At 34.3% G+C, this 15,569-nt stretch overlaps 1 protein-coding gene across 6 annotated transcripts in view; it reads right to left on the bottom strand.

Moving 5' to 3' along the window:
- Positions 1 to 15,569, bottom strand: part of TBC1D5 (TBC1 domain family member 5) — a 317,128-nt gene that overhangs the window by 235,199 nt on the left and 66,360 nt on the right. For 5 of the 6 annotated variants that reach the window (XM_040072842.2, XM_040072823.2, XM_058421820.1 and 2 more), the window contains one exon: positions 13,365 to 13,519. The exons of the other annotated variant lie outside the window; for it this stretch is intronic. The gene's annotated coding sequence lies outside the window, so the exon portion shown is untranslated. The remainder of the gene's footprint in view (positions 1 to 13,364; positions 13,520 to 15,569) is intronic. 6 annotated transcript variants of the gene reach the window in all.

Raw genomic sequence — 15,569 nt, 5'->3', positions numbered from 1 at the left:
TAAACATACAAGACATCTGTAAAGCAAAATTATGTTTCCAAAGAATATCAGCTATGTGAGTGCCTATCAAGATTCAAGAATATCAAGTTAAACAGCACCAAGCTACCTTGATTATCCAGTATATTAACAAAGAGCTATCATCCCAACTATTTACTACCTCTTCAGGAAACTGTGGACCACAAAGCACCAGTTACAGAAAGAAGTACCACTACATATTATGCTTCATCTAGACTCGACTTTTGGTCACTGCAATTGGGGTATATTAAGTTAGCAAGTGGATACACAGTGAAAGCTATGCATTTAATGCATGACTTCTTGGCCAGGGAATCAGATTCACCTGTATAAACAGAAACTGCTTGGATAAGGTTTGCATGTTTTCAGCCCTTAAAGTGTCGTTAGCATCTTCTTATCAGGTGTTTGAAGCAGACTTGGATATACAGATAAAAAGGAGCCCTGAACACAATGTTTACCCTTCAACTACAGCAGTTTAAAACACCTGCTATAGATATTAAGATCAGCAGGGGAAAAATTACTCCCTTCAAAGACTGTCTTTATTTCTTTCTGTCTTCTCTCCACAGTCACCTGAACTTCTAGACCTGCAAGAAGTGCCAACATATTTGGCCTTCTGATTATCAGACACCTACCCCTGCTTATGCACCCTGGCACACAATTCTCTTTGAGGAGCACATCTCTTCCTACTGTGGACACTAAAATTGCTATAAGCATCGCAATTTCTCTGGTGACTCTAAATCCTTCATCATGGCCAGGTCAGATTAGAGATTTCTGCCTTCATCCGCAAACCAGAATCCCACTAAATATAAGACACGTAAAATTCACCTACCCATGCAAACAGTGCATGAAAACATAGAGTAGGAGAACCTACTTCTTCAAAAAATTGGAAGAGAACATATTACAATCACACCTTATCTAGAAAGATGGAGAATAGGTCTGTAGCTCTGAATGTTCAGCATGTTCAGTTGTAAAGGGCAGGAGAAGGATCATAAACTTGATGCTGGTAGAAAGTTATGCAGACTCTGTGTGATGCCATATACATACAGGAAGAATGATCTGCACTGAGCACACTACCGTCAGATAGCTGATGGATGAACTACCTATTACTGTCAGATCTTTTGTTTTGTTTTCTTAAATTCCACTTTTCAAAATTAATTAAATTTCAAAATTAATTCAATTAATTAAATTAAATACATTGAAAGCATTAATAAATTCATGCTTCTGATATACTAAATGTCTTCAGCCTTAACTCACCTAGTAATTTGTTTTCTATCTGCTGTATTCACATCAAGAAAGAAGTAATAAAACCTCTGAATGTATGTGGAAATGTTCTTTTCCTGAGCCAGCTTTTAAGGAAAGATGGATGAAATTACCATCTCATCCATAAAGCCAAGATAAAATTAAGCTCTGTGGCCACCTTGATACTAAGATCATGAAGAAAATACCACTGTTGATTTGTTAAAACCTCTGAAATATTTATGAACACTGTGAGAAAATACATATATATACATATGCTGTGAGAGAATACATGCATACAAGTTACTGACTAGCAGCAGTTGGAAAGACAAACACAAACATATGCAATCAGGTAGTGTGCATCATCATCTTTTTTAAGAGATATTGTCAAGAGCCTTGTTGACTGCCATGCCTTTCAAAGGCCCCCACAATACAACAGGAATACTTTTGCTCTTTTACTTCCTGTACCACAACAATATAGGAGACTATTTCCTTTTTTGTGTTCTGTCCCATATTGATAAATACTCCACATAGTAAGGGGGATACTAATTCAGCCCAGTCTCTTGAGGAACCAGGTTAAGTCTGTTTATACTGAGACTGCCTTGGTAAGCTGCAGATCCCCAAAAAGAATATAGAAAGCTAGCATCTTTACAATGATTTACTGAAGGCAGCAGCTCGTTTTAATAAAACCATCCCAAAACATAAAATTGATTGAACCAACTGCTGTGCAGGGCATACAGAATAGCTGATCAAAACCATTCAAGATATTTATTCCTAGAATATCTCCAGAGTTGTAGAGTTTTTCCTACTTCATTATTTCAGTTCTGATACACAACTCACTTAGGCAAGCAGAAAAATTAAGGCTGACTGATATCCCGATATTTTTAACCAGAAATTTGGATAAATTCAAAATAATCTCCTGTGCGAAAAACCAAAATGAAAGCCAAATATACTTGATAATCACCAGCAATTTTCACAATGTAAAGACTATTATCTTCCCAATTACCCCTCTTCAAATGATATAACATCATGATTAATTGTATCCCAAAGAACTCCACAACACACCATACAGATTACTCCAAAGGACACATTTTTCCATTTCAAAAGGTTTTAAAGGATAGATTTATAATCATACACACACACACACACACAATTGTCCTTTAAAAAGGCAAGAAAAGATGAAAACTTTTTCTAAACTCCAAAGATATCATTGCTAACTTTACTTTCCTTGCACAAAATATCACCTAGAAGAGTTTATCTATTTTGTTGAGCATAACAAAAAGTTCACCTTTTCAGAGTGTGCTACATGAAGCTTTGCCTGCCTTTTATACAGTAAAAGTAATTTTATGGTATTGTGTCACAATGAAGGACAAAGATAAGCCAACTGTTTAGATTCCTCTCCTTTATGTTGTGGCTTTGATCACTAACAATGCTGCATGAACAGCCAACAGAAGGCTGACATTTCATAAAATATGCAGTGATAAAAACTAATACTGTAGCATCTGGGAGCGATATATAAAATGCAGAAATACACCTAATAACTGTGATCTTAAATTACAAGTTACTAAAAGCTAAATAAGCAGCATACCTAAAAGAAAGATTAAGACAGGATTTTTGTGCTTCTGCTCCTAAAAACAAATTTTGAAAAAAATTAATCCAAGATATGCTATGTATTATTCTTAACAATTCCTCTGGTTCTCTTGTATCTTAAAAGCAGCCTTGTGGAAGAGTGCTTTTTTGCCGTATCATTAGGTAGCAGCAGAAGCCAAACACATTATAAGCCTTCTTCGTGCTATATTAATGCTCTAATGCTTTGTGAAGTCCCCTTTACTGTCTTTTTAAAAATATCAATTACACAAAACACACATAAAACCTGATGACTGATTCTTCACTGTTATGTAAAAAGCTGAAGCTCTGTGATGACAAAAATAAGTAAAAATCCTTCCAATAAGCCGCATAAATTAAGTAAATCTTGGAGTAGATATTACATTATTTTAATTTATTTACCTTAAGAACATTAAGAACCTACAAGACAGGCCACATGAAATGGAGGATTACATCCTAGAAAGCAGTGAATCCCTAAAGAACTTACAAGTCATTGTAAATAACGAAATGCTTTTTTTGCTCTTACTATGTTGCTGTAGCTAAGAAGCTAAAAACAATCCCTGGGTGCATTACAGGGAAATATATGGTAGTACTAAGGACCTGAAATTATCTGCACATATGGCATCACTGGAATGCTATAACCAGGGCTGGTATCCTTAATTCAAAAGGAAGCTGAAATTAAAAGGGCCAAAAAAGGAGTTAGAAGAAATACAGTCAGAAAATCCTTCTTTTTATTGTGTTTGTGAGACGGATAAAAGATCAGTAAATTTAGTTTATTTAGAGGTGACTTGATTGAGATCTGCTGCTTAGTACATGTGGAGAAGGTGTAATAGCTAATAACTATCTAATGAAGCATAGAAAGGGATAGTAAGACAGAATTACTGAAAGACATCAGACAAATCTGGTCTATAAATACCATGTCTTAATTATTACATCAGGTTAGGCAGCGACATAATACTTTATTTTTGTATATTAAATTTTAATATTGTATAATAAATATCAAGGTAAAGGTGAAGTAATGATTTGTATTTTTTTAGTGACTAATACTTTACCTTGATTTATGCCAAAGATGGAATGGCTAAACCAAAATTATCTGTCCCAAAACCAGTTTAATATTAAAGAAACTGCAATATTCAATTAACTTCAAAAGATAGTTTTATACAACATCTCTGTTCTCATTTATGATTCCATGGGTCATACTTTAATGCAATTACTCAATATAAAAATTGCTTTATCTAATGTAACATAAAAATAATTTTAGGAAAGGGTGCAAGTATATTATCTATCTTTATAAGAATATGCTATCAAGAAACAAGGTAAGAGTGACATGTGGTACCACAGGTTACGCAGCTACTGATCATCCACAGGTGTATGTAATATTAATATGAAGCTGAAACAACTGCTCCAAATAATTTTAATATAATGATGCAACATTTGCTTATGGCACTACAAAATGGGTAGGACTTCCTCAGCATAGTTATGAAATCTAGTAAAATACAAGGTCTAAAGATCTAATTGCATGAAGGAGTACATAAGGAATTCAGCTTTTTAGTATTAGGCCCTCATTTAATATCAGGGGAAAAGGAACCATGTATCAGACGAAAAAAGAATGCTAGAGAAAATCCACATTTGGTGCCTAAAGAACTGTGAAGCATATTTTGGTCTGAAAACATACTGCAATTACAGTTTAAGTACGTGGGAGGCAATTGTCCTTGTGGTTATAATTAGTGTCCAAATTTAGGGACTTCAACGCTTAATGCATACCCACCCGCCTGTTATTCTTACCATGGTTTTTTATGTCACTTAATGGAGATGAATACTCCTTTCCCACCTCATACTTACATAAAGGCTATTTAATTTCTTTAGGCTGCTATAATAGGTTAAACAGCAGTCTCAACATCACTCTTCATCTCCCACTGGACAACGAATGGCATTATAAGACTGAGAATAGATGAAGGCATATTTACATTCATAATGTTCTTGACTATAAAATTTATGTAAATTATGATTTCATATTTGCAAATACTATAATTTTCAGTTTCAATGAATACTTTACTACTCTTTCATCATTAACTTTCTATGTACTTTACATGGTGAGACAAACTAATGAAAATAAAGAAACTAAGTGCTGCGATCAGAAAGGTATGGGTCTTCTGTAAAAGTTAAAAAATGTTTTGTTTCTTAACTGATCTTACCCCTGAACAGACTGAGGGCTGCACTATACCTCGCTGCTCATTTGGAGTGGGTAAAACCTAAATTTTAAGCAGGTAACAACAAAACCGTATTTTGCATTGATGGCTTATATTTTAACCCCACCAAAATCTAACTTCATTGCTGAGGAAAATATTTTTTCCCCTCATCTGTATAAATAGCACTTTTTCTATTCATTGACAAAACACCATGGAAACATTAAGTTAATTACAGAATTGCATGTAAGGTTTGGGAACACGTTTACAGATGTTACACACGAATGAAAAACTCTAAAATATCAAATTTCATTAACTAAGCTATTGCTCCACCAAATGGATAGAATGATTTTTAAATATCCTTAAAGTGGAAAAAGAACTCTTCAGTTAAGAAGAACATTCATCTCTCATACCTCTTGTGAGACATACACACACACAAACACACAAAAACTGCATTTCTATAGATTTTTTTCTGATGGTCAGCTAAGTATTTCCTTTATCATTATAACATGCAAATATCTGACTCAAAAAATCTATGCTTCCAGAAGGAAAAACTGGCAAATCAAATTGGTCCAAATATTCTAACATATTTTTAAAGGAGGAAATTTTTTGTGTGTGTTTTGGTAAGAGCTTAGTATGACATTTTCAGACTGTAAATGCAAACATATGTAATGAAACAGCTCCCAAACTGCTACAGTCTCAGATACATATGTTATTTTTAAGGAGGTGATTCCTTGATACCTGAGAAGCACTAAAGAAGTAAAACTGGGCTCATAAGATGAGCCGGATCAGTTCTGTGTATAATGAAATTGCAGGTTATATATGTTGTTTTTCAAGTTACTCAACACGTAATCATTGGAAGACTCAACTTGAAATGCATGGACTGTGTATCTATTCAAAGAGATTATTTTAAAGAACAGCAAATTTTCTGGTCTCTCTTAGCTTTGTGCCTTGTAATAAAAATGAATCTAAAAGGACTTCAAGATTATGTTCCAGTTTGACAAGTGGAGGAAGTATGGACTCAGAAAATGGCCTAAGCCATCAGTCTCTTCCATTACATATCACTTCCCTTTTCCCAATTACTTTAACCAATTAATTTTTCTGTATAAAGTACTAAATTTCCCAAGCTTCTGCTGAATGCCTGACAATAGGGAAGTCAGTATCACTGCTACACCAGACCAAAATACAGCTACCAAACACGAAACCCTTCTTAGCACCCTACAAATACTATGAAAAGGGAAAGTTATTTTGTAGGACGTTTAACTGCAAAACCTTGAGGAATGTTAAGAAGACCTTCCCAAACTCAGAGCTTGTTTGTACAGGAAACAGGGAAAATAATCTGATACCACTCCCTAGTACTTGCCACAGAGAAAATACTGAAACCTCAGTATTAATTACAAAACCTAAAATAGTCACAAGCAACACAACGCTGGAAGCTATTTTAATACTGGCAAAGTCTTAAATGCAGCTTTTACTACAATTCTTCAAAGAAGCTTGAATATGAAATCTTCTGTGTTTTAAGTTCCTGCATTGCTCACTAATGATATACTCAAGAAAGGAATTCTATCTGAAAAGTAGTGTCAGAAAAATTTTAAAAACTGCATTAGCCAAATTTTCTTTTCAAATAATCTAGGAGCATAAGACATAAGATCCCTGCATAAAGTAAAAATGTCATGAATGAGGAACTTTCTTTTTTACATGAAATTGTCCATCCTTTTAATGTTGATTATTACAATATCTTTTGGCACAAGAAAAATGTTTTGCATGGGAATATTTTAATATTTTAATGTGTCTTTGCTAAAAACTAAACATTAAAATAAAACAAAACCACAATTATTTCCCCCTAAAATGCTACAAAACCATGCAGGTTTCATAACTATAGTTTTCACGCACAGAAGTAACCACAATTCCATGCAACATTTACATTTCATTCGTTAAAGTGCATTTATTAAATGAAATTAATCTAGATATACAATTAGACACTCACTATTCCTCTAGCTGGTTGCTATTCACCTAGAGCAGTTTCACACTATAAAGTATTCTCAGCTGGAGCACTCAGTCACGATTAGATACCAATTCACAACTTAAACACTTTGCCATTTCCTTTGCTTTTGTCAAAACTTACTTTTTACGCAGCAAATGTATTTTAAGAATTTTGATGCCAAAATTCAGCTGAAGGTATTGAACGACTTTTCTGTTATAAAAAACAAACCAAACCAAAAATCCCCAACCTCAAAACATTTGACTAAATTTCTATTCTTTTCAAGTAGCTATATTCATACTGAGAAAACTCAGTAACAGCCTGTCAATTCAGGAAAGTACCCCATTACTTCCTGTAAGTTAAATACTTTCCAAAGTCTGAGTCTAAAAGACCAAAAAGAAACTAAGCGCAGTCTGTGCTTTCAAGAGCAATGTGTAATTAAGGTCTTCCAGCCATTTACCCAGGAAGAAATACTGTTGTTTCTGGATTTTAAATGAATTAAAATCACTTTCCTGTCAGATGGTATGATTGTCTCCAAGCAAGACTGTCTTGATCTACTTTTTGTTGGTACATTCTATGGGAAAAGTACATTCACTTAAAAAGGAGCATTTTCTTCCTTTTCTATCCCGTACTCCTCTCTGCCAAATGACAGATAATAATGATTTTTTTTTTCCCCCCATAGATCCAGCTTGGATCCCACTATAAAGTACCCTTCTGCATTTCAAAATAATCTAGATTAATATGCCAAAACAAGTTCATAACATTTATAATATAGAGGAATTTTTGCACCTGATCTACAATTCCCTTGCAAAAGATGATAAATATTGCAAGTTTCAAGATACAGGTAACCTTTTCCATAACTCTAAGGCATGTGTGCTGCTCAACAAAAATGATAAAACAACATTCAACCACTTCTTGTAAATCTAGTTGAATCATTCACACCAGAATCAACTCTTACTACATTAATGGTTATGAGAAAAGGTCTTAGAGGATCAGACACATAATATGGAGAACATTACTGCAAAAGTTGGTGTCAAGATTTCAGTTCTTTAACAATTACAAATCTGTAGAAATTATGTTGCAAAATAAGTGCTTAACATGAAGCTATGTAATGTACATCATGCAATGAAAGCTTGAACAAAATCCCATGAAGCTGCTCAGAAAGTTCTGAGCTTTATATAAGTTCCACATTAATTTATTCAAATATGATAGAGTGCTGATAATATACAATAATTTCTGCCCACCATGGCTTCTATCACCTTAAAGAAAGGCATAAAGCTCTATATTTGCTATATGTGTTTATTGAATAAATAGCACTAAGCAATGTGTGGAGGGTCTTAAATTACTAGGCAGTTGGTCATAACTGTCACTTTAATTTGGCTTTATTCATCTGCTTTCCATCAAATTACAAATGCTGGCCAGTCACAACAACTGAGAAATGCTGCTGCTTGCATTGCAGATCAGTCCCTACTACAGGACTCCAACTGCACACGGCTGGCATCTACACTGCTACCTGTCAATATCATTCAGTACATATTTAGGCATTTAAAGCCATATAACTTAAGAGCAAAACCCACTAAAATTCTGAGAACTTCCTTTAGAATTTGTCCTGGAAGCAAAGCATCCTGTAAGTCCCACAAAAATTCTTCAGGAGGAGCAGAGGGAGAGAAAGGAGAGACAATGATAGCAATGAAATAGCATCCCTTCCCTTCAAGGGAAATTACAGCCAGTATTTTAGAAATTTTTTTTTTGCGCTTAAAACTTTACTGGAACATTATCACAGCTCTAAATACATCAGAGACAGCTGTCTGTGACTGTCACACCTATGGTAGGAGGATCACTTAAAATACAGCAAAACATCATTAAAATCTTGATTTTTTAAAACTATATACACTGCTGGTAACCCAGCTGTTTCTCTCCTCCATCGTTTTTCTCATGCAGATACGCTTAAGGCTGCCACTTTTAATCTTTTAAGAACAATTTTAACAAATCCTTTTTAACAAATTCTGATTAGCATTTATGATCATCTAAGGTAGCACTTATCTCTTACTGGAAACAAAACCAATCCAAACCACAAATTGAAGTCTTCTGACCAGGTTCAATCAATACAACTTGTAACCACTGCAATGTCTCTGAAAAAGTTTGAAAGTCAACAAAATGTAGAGGAAACATTATATAATGAAACTATGTAAGAGATATATATAAAATACTAATTAGGTGAACCAAAGGCAAGAAACTGCTGTCCTCAAGTAGAGTGGGTTGGAAAGGGTTGGAAAGGACCTCTGAAGAACACCTAGTTCAGCTTCTTGTCACGGGCAGAGAGGTGGACATCTACTAGATTAGGTTGCTCCAAGTCCTATCCAACCTGGCTCTGAACACTTCCAAGGATAGGGCATCTGCATTTCTCTGGGCAACCCATTTCCATGTCTCACACCACAATTGTAAAGAATTTCTTGCTTAGGTTTCATCTAAACATACCATCCTTTACTTTTAGCGCCCTAAATCCCGAGAGGCTCTGGTGTAAAGTGTCTCTCCATTTTTGTTATAGAGCCCACTTTAAAGTACTGCAAGGCAGAAGTTAGTTCTTCCTTTGTACTGGCAAGGCAAGGTTGGTTTCATGGTTAAAACGAAGTTAGCACCAAGTACAATGAAAAAGCTCTGCCAGAAGCAGTTGGGCTCTGTCCATAGCCAGCTCAGGCTGCAGAGTCACGTTGCCCCAAAAGGAGGCTCAGGACGGAAATGGAGTATATGCCAGGAACAGGGGCAAGGGAGATGCAGTGCACAAGGAACACTGCCAGAGGAAACTTAAAGTAACAAGGATGTGAAGCAGTACAAAATTTGTCAGCTATTTAAAGTAATCTAACACAGTACAAAGAGGAGAAACAAGACGGATGTCTGAACAGAATGGGCTAGTATCACTAGTCCTCACCAGGAGAATCAGACAGAATTTACTGAAAATAAAGCTATGGTAATTATGTACTCTTGAGGGCAACTGATGTAACCTGATTTTAGTGCTTTGCAAAGTAACTCTCAGTCCTGGATCTTGATCCTGTTCTTCCTGTTTGTTTGAAACTGCATGTCCTGCAAGTTTTGCTACATCTGAGAAAAAGCGTATCTTATGCATATCTTTCTCAAGCCCATCTCTGCAATTCAGCCCTAAATTAAACACAAGCGAATGGACCACCAACCCTGTAGGAACAGCAACAATAGAAACAAGGCAATGAATTGGGTTGTTTGAATTGGTGTTGGATTTTTTTAAACACTTATATGTTCTGCTCGTACAGATGTGTGATGACCTCTATGAGCTGAGTAACAGTGTAACAAATGGGTAATTCACTTGCTCCACAAAACACAGATTATTGTACTTGTTAAGCAAAGATGCCATCTGTAATATAGTTGCAAATCACCAGTGATTTTTAGACTGATACAGAAGTTTACTTAAATTAAATTTAACTGACAAATTATAACATGCTTACTATTCTAGAGCCTGCAAGACCATACATAAAATCACTGAAAGATTTCTTCTTAGCACTGTATTTCAAATTACAAACAAATTATAAATTTCTGAAATATTTAATGACCTCAGATATTTCATCTGAAAAAAACCCAACATTCAGTTTTCTTGATGCTTCATAACCCACTTTCTAAAACAAAGACTTTAGAACCAGGCTGCAAGCCAACAATTATCAACTATTATATGGGATTTAACTACTCCCTAAGTCAAAGGAACTATGTTTAAAGCTGTATAGTATTTCAGTTTCTTTATAAATCACTTCAATAGTGAAACTTGCTTGACCAGTTTGAGTATTATGTCAAAATAAAACTATCTGAAACACAAGAAACCAGAAAGTATTAAGTGAAACCAATCTCAGAGAATACTGGAAAAATTTCAAGCAGCAGGAACTACAGGAAAATAAGTAACTAGCATTTAAAAAAATCATCTTCAGAGAAACTGTCTTAAATAAGGTTTAACAAATTAGAAATAATAAGTAAAGCACACTAAATGAGCATTATCACTTTCTCACCAAACAATTCTTAACATGATTTAATTTGTAGTCAGAACAATCTACAGTATACCAGTCCTGAAACAACTGTGCCAAGCTTACTATGAAGCAAGCGCATAGAGATATAATTTTAATAAGATTATACACATCTGAAATACAAGGGTTCCTCAAATACATCAATTGCAGTGTTATTTTCTAAATTAGCAATATGCATTGCTTTCTTTAATGAAACTGTTTTCTTGTTTTCCTATGAAGGGCTGTAAGAGGGAAAACAGCCACAGACAGAAGAGATTCACTGTTTGGTAAATGGAGGATGGGGAAAGAAAAAAATACGCATTTTGGCAGTCTATTTTACTCAAAAAAAATTTCATTTTTCTTTCTTCCCTTCTTATTTTCCCTCATTAGGCAACAAGAAGCACCAGATCTGCTCACTACATGCAGATAGTAGTAGCAGATAATACTACCTTACTGCATGGCTAAGAAAATTAAGAGATAAAATGGAAGGTAAGAGCAGCAGCCACAGCTTCAAGTTGCATCTCAAAGATCAAGACTTGCCTGCAGTCTGGTCTACCACTGAAGAAGCAAAATACCTCTTTAACAAAGGAAAAGTATTTGGCAGGTGACATGGAAACCTCTGCTGTCTGAACCCTTCTTCACTTGCCTCAATGCTGCCTGCAACATTTGGAGTGATAAGACAAGGGAAGCTCATGCTACTGAACTTGGCTCACCTTGAAGGCACTATGAGGGAGAAGCCAAGTTTGTCAAAAACTTAAAGAAAGATCTCCCAGGTTTGCTCATGAGTATATAAAGCTTGTCTTACATTAAGTGTAAATGAGTTAATCAGTATATTCAAAAGCTTCTAAGGCAATTTTCAAGAACTAGTTTTTGAAAGACATGTATTCTCTAGTAAAAGGAAAGACAACTATTTTAATTAGTTTTTCTAAGCAACAAAATAAAAAGACATTCCTAGAATTATGTAGATCAGTAAAATGAGTGCATTATAATTACTTACTATAGTGTTATCATGTAATTTTTCAATTTCATAAAGTTGGATGCCATGGAAAATGATCTTGATAGAACCTATAAGTAGCAGTCTAAACACATGGAAATAGTGGAATCATATAATCACATATACACATACAAAAAGGCTAAGCCATCAAAGGCACCAGTCTTTACTTCTCAACTCTATTTGAGAATCAAAATCCAGGCACACATCCAGAAGAACTTTCTGCCCCACGTCTGGTCAGTAAAGAAATTGAGGTTAACCTTTAATTTTTAATGTCACCTGCAGCCAGTGACTGCTTTTCCTAATGCAAGTGACAGATAAACAGCAAAACACTCCCAAGATGATACACAAAGCACCACATACCATAAGTGCATTTTTATTTTTATACCAACTCAATTTCTCAAATGGATAACCAATGTTCCTACTAATTTACATTAAGAATTGAGTGAGGCATGAAAATTGTTCTGATGCATAGGCTTTATTTCTTTAATGTACTGCATAGTGTTCTGTACTTTATTGCAACACTAGAAAAAACTAACTAGTCTTAAAAGGTACAGAAACTACATATACAAGCTCATATACGTCTTAAAAAATCACTTCAAAAAGGAGTTTTAAATTATCCAGAGAATAGGAAGGAAAAATAACTAATTAAAGGCACTGATGGAAGTCAGTAAAAGCAAAAAACAACAAACTACCTATTAAAATGAGTTTACTGACCTTTAAATACTTGTACTAGTGAGTTTCTATAGACCAATACTAGAACTTTAAATCCACGCTGTTAGGATTTCCAATTTATAATTCCTTTATACAATTCAATACCATCACCTTAACGTTTTCAAGGTAATTCCAAACTAAACAGAGGGAATATGGCAAATTGAGGTAATATAGTCTAGCTACTTAAGGCCAAATTGGCAAGTCTTCAACAGTAAACACTGTATCATTACTAAACACTGCCATGTTGTTAATGTTAAGGAGAGGTTTAAATTAGATAGTGAATTGCCCCTTCAGGTCGGGACTTAGGGCATATTATGGGAGAAAGCAAAGAAAAGCTCCCACTGACACGGTCTATGTTTCACCAGTGCTGTGGGAAGCAGATTGCTATACAGTTATCCATCAGTTTTAAAACCAAACACACTACACTCGCTATTTTCACTTGTCTTTTAAAATTTAATGCAGCAAACTGGGGAGCAAGGAACGTTTGTAAAGTAAGATTTCTTTTGATACAGGATTGCTATGAAAATAGTTTTTGGACAACCACAGGAGACACATCACAAACATTTTTATAAATTTTAAATGTGTAACTTTTTAAAAAAAATACATAAAAATTAACTCACATAGTGGCAGGTGCTCAAACACAAAGGAGACAGTTGTCTTCAGAAGGATATTCTCCATACATTCAACAGGTAAATAGCATTGGGATATGCTCCAGCCACCAGGAGCAATGAGAAAGCTGGGGTGGCAGTCCTGGTACCAGACCTCTGGAACTGACCTTCAGATGGAGAATAAATATACTTAATTAAAAAAACCCTAAAAATAGTTTTTATTTTTTATTTGATCTAACAGGATTCAAGTTAAGGATTCAAGACATAAGGCACTGCATTTCTTCTGAACATTTCAATATAACAAAACCAAAACTGACTGAAATTAGCTTACGTATTTTCAAGTCAAGTAAGTATTGTATTTCACATAATCATGTATAAGGAGAGGTAGAAACAAAATGTAAAATAAGTCCACGTGGTTTATTTATTTATTTCTAAGATGACAATAATGGCAGACAGACAACTCTGACAACTTGAGCATTATCGACACTTATTCAGTATTCAATCTGAAATTTTTATAAACGTGATTCTTGGCTATTTCTCAGCATTACTTTCAGTTTCTCCTCCTGTGAATGAACTTAAAAATATGTATGTTAAAAATTTCCATAATCTGGTATTTTAGATCTGTTTTCTAGAAAGTTGTTCAATCATTATTGATAAGACCACAAGAAGTTGTATAGGGTTCAAAAGTACACTATGGTTGGTTACATACACATTAAAAATATTATGGTTCTAAGAAAAATTCAACAAATGAAACATCAGCAACTGATCAGCCATCTATCTTTTGTTAAGTTTCCTTTAACTGTTCAAATCACAAAAAATCACCAAAAAAATTCAAACAAACCCTCTTCATAAAACATGTTTATGCAGAATTTTTCAGCTAGAGTGAGATGATTAAAGTCTATTTATGGTGTGATAAAATTATATTTTAAAATAATTGTTCATGTTACAAATATGCAAAGCTAATAGCGTTGAATTGGAAACACCATCTTCCCTTTTTGAAAAGGTGGTACTTTACTGTTTCCATAGTGTTTTCAATGGAACATGTACAAACACAAACATCCAGCCACATTTTTTAAAAGTCCTAAATGACACTGATTTTGCAGGTGAATACCTAAATAGATCCTGAAATCTGACCACTGTTGTCAGATTACAGTGTAATCTTACACTGTAATTTTACAGTGTTGCAATATTTAGAAATATACCACAAAAAGCATACCCACCTGTTAAAAAAAAAAAAAAAAAAAAAAAAAGGATTTCTTTTTTAAGAAATTAAATTAAAGGTAATTGTCTACTCTTGAGTATATGAAACAGTTCCAACTAAATTGTGGGTTTAGGGGTTTTTTTGTAATTTGGATTAGCATTCTAATTACAACATACTAGCACATAAATGTATTTTTATTCTAGAGCATACTTTGAGTTATTAAACCTGGCATTAAATTTTGTTACAAGATGTAATATATCTAATTCAAGAGGGCTTAGAGTATTCCTATATTACTTATTAATATGTTAAGTGAATGTTTGGACAATTGATTTCAACTAGGTTTTGTGACTAAAACATGTGACAAAATACAATTTTCAAATTACATAGTCCATTTGTCATAACTCCTGTTCTTTCTAATTTCTATAGGTGTTAACAAATTAAAAAACAACAACAAAAAAGCTACACTGACTAAATAAAGAACAGTAACCATTTCAGAATTTAGAAGAAATCATCAGCATTAGCAAATGTATCCATTTAGCCACTAGCAAAGCATCCTTTGCTGTTCTGCATTCCCATTGCTTTCCTTTGCTTTTTATGCCCTCCTTCCTGCATTTCCACCCAAACTCTTTATGTGTATATTTGCAGAGGACTTACTACAGTGAGAACACAGTCTTGTACTAAGCAACACTGAATAATAACAAATGCATTGCTCAAGTATCACAAGCCAACACAGTCACAGGTGGACCCAATCGGTAACTGGTTGGTTTAACAAACTCAATAAATTTAAGACACTAATCCTGTAAATTCTTACTGAAATGACAGAAATATCCCCAGCCAATGGCTTAAATAATGTTCATGTATCAAAATAAATAGAAAATATTACTCTGTGTAAGTTCTGTACATGACAATGTATTTCACACAGTTCAGCACAAAGATTTTTGTGTGATTCATAGTTTTGACAGTTTTTTCAACAGGTTAGACTGCAAAATGGTCTCTATGCCTGCACTGATGTTTTC

Source organism: Hirundo rustica, chromosome 1 (assembly GCF_015227805.2).
Source record: "Hirundo rustica isolate bHirRus1 chromosome 1, bHirRus1.pri.v3, whole genome shotgun sequence".
Taxonomy (NCBI): Eukaryota; Metazoa; Chordata; class Aves; order Passeriformes; family Hirundinidae; genus Hirundo; species Hirundo rustica.
Note: the sequence above shows the minus strand (reverse complement) of the source record. Positions and strands in the feature narration are given on the sequence as shown.